Source organism: Fukomys damarensis, unplaced genomic scaffold (assembly GCF_012274545.1).
Source record: "Fukomys damarensis isolate Sample0158 unplaced genomic scaffold, DMR_v1.0_HiC HiC_scaffold_39, whole genome shotgun sequence".
NCBI lineage: Eukaryota > Metazoa > Chordata > Mammalia > Rodentia > Bathyergidae > Fukomys > Fukomys damarensis.
Genome location: NW_022900951.1, coordinates 122,188,608 through 122,190,896, shown reverse-complemented (window position 1 = coordinate 122,190,896; position 2,289 = coordinate 122,188,608). Strand labels below are relative to the sequence as shown.

Sequence of the window (2,289 nt, the reverse complement as noted above, 5' to 3'; positions counted from 1 at the left end):
GGCAAGTGCAGTCCCAAGTTCAAACCCCAGTACAAAAAAAAAAAAAAAAAGAGAGAGAGAGGCCCATTTTCACCACTGCTATCCAACAGTATAGTAGAAGTTCTAGGCTGAGCAATTATGCGATAAAAAGAAATATAACACATCCAGATTTGTAAAGGAAGTAGTAAAATACCTCTATTTACAAATAATATGAATATTGGGTTTGACCCCTGGTACTATAAAAAAAAAAAAAGACTATAAGTCTAAATTTAGAACATCCAAAAAGTTCACAAAAGACCTAATAGATCTAATAAATTTAGTAAATTTACAGGTTACAAGACCAATATGTAAAACTTAGCTGTGCTTTTATACACTAGCAGTAAGCAATCTGAAAAAGAAACAAAAACCATTCCATTTCCACTAACATACAAAAAATATATCAAAGAAAAAATTTAACCTAGGAGGTTAAAGACTTGTGCACTAAAAACAGAAAAAAATGCTTGAAATAAACTGGTAACACAAATAAATTGAAAGATATCTTGTGTTTGTAAATTAAAGATGGCAAAATATTGTCCAAAGGGAGCTACAGAAACCCTCAATCTTTTCAAAATTCTGATGATCTTTCTGCAGAAATGGAAAAACTGATCCCCAAATAGATACAAAGATAGGAGTTTTAAGTACTAGCAAAAATGAACAAAGAATAAAATTGGAGAACTCACACATCCCAATTTCTAAACGTGCTATAAAGCTGCATTACTCAAAGGATTATGGCATTGGCATAGGAATAGACATATAGAACAAATCTGGGAGTCCAGAAGTAAATTCACAAATATATACAGAAATGATGTTTGACAAGGGTGTCAGGACCATTCAACAGGGTATGAATAATCTCTTCATAAATAGTTCTAACACAACTAGATATCCACATCCAAAAGAAGAAATACGAAGCGCTGACACTAGCCATACACAAAAATTGCTTCAAAATGGGTCAACAGTTAAGAGCTAAAAACCATAAAATTATTTAAGACAAAAACATCAGAGTAATCTTCATGACCTTGGGTTTGGCAGTGGATTCTTAGGCGTGATACCAAAAACCCAAACAACCAAATTAAAAAAGAGATCACTCAGATTTTATCAAAGTCAAAACTTTTGTACATCAAAGGACATTATCAAGAAAATGAAAAAAGCAATCTTCAAAATGGGAGGGAATATTTGCAAATCACATTATTTAATAAGGATCTCATATACAGAATAAATAAAAATTCTTTCAACTCAGTAAGACCACATACAAGATAATTTTTAAATGGCCAAAGGATTTAAAAAGACATTTTTCCAAAGATGTACAAATGGTAAACAAGCACATGAAAAGATGCTTAATCTGTTATTATGAAACATAAATCAAAATCATACATACTTCATATCTAGTTGGAAGGTTTTAATCAGAAAGGGGGATAAATGCTGGTGACACTGAAATCCTCAAATATTTTTGGTGAAAATGTAAAACTGTTCAGCCACTTTGTAAATAAGTCTGAGAATTACTCAGAAGTTCACATTTGAGTTCTCATATGATCCAGCAATTCTACTTCTAGAGAACTGAAAATACCTCTACCTGAGAACTCATAGACGAATGTTGACAGCAGCACTGTTTATAATACCCCCATGGTGGAAACAACCCAAACATGATAAATCTGATAAATGGATAAACAAAATGTAGTACATGCTCACAACAGAATACTATTAAGCCCTACAAAAAAATAAAGCAACTTATGGGCTTGAGAATTGGGAGTTACTGGTATGGCTTTTAATTTGAAGTGGTTAAAATATTTTGGAAATAGATAAGGGTGATAGTTATACATTTAAGTTTATTAAGTCCCCTGAATTTTTATTATAAAATACTGTAGCTAATTTTATGTTATATGAATTTCAGCTTAACTAAAAAGGGAGAGACAGGAAAAGTTAGCATTTTGTTAAAGGGAAGTGAGGAAAGGAAAGTTTTGGGGAAGGAAATTTAAGAAGGGACAATCTTCTGGAAAGCAGCAGGGGAGCGATGTGCTTCGCAGAGCAGAGACAGGAGAGAAAGCGCAAGGACACCGGGCAGAGGAGAGAAGAACCTAGGGATTTCGAGTGCAATGGCGGAAGGGGGGTGGGTGTGGTAATGGCAAGTGATGGGCTCTGGGCGGAGGGATGAGAGAAAACACAAGGACACTGGTAGAGGAGAGAAGAACCTAGGGACTTCGAGGACAATGGCGGGGGGGGTAATGTTGGGGATGGGCTCCTTGAAGAGAAAGGAGACAAAAATGCAACAACGCC

General features: G+C 34.7%; 1 protein-coding gene across 1 annotated transcript in view; it reads right to left on the bottom strand.

Moving 5' to 3' along the window:
• Positions 1-2,289, bottom strand: part of Fmr1nb (FMR1 neighbor) — a 29,098-nt gene that overhangs the window by 25,950 nt on the left and 859 nt on the right. The window lies entirely within an intron of this gene.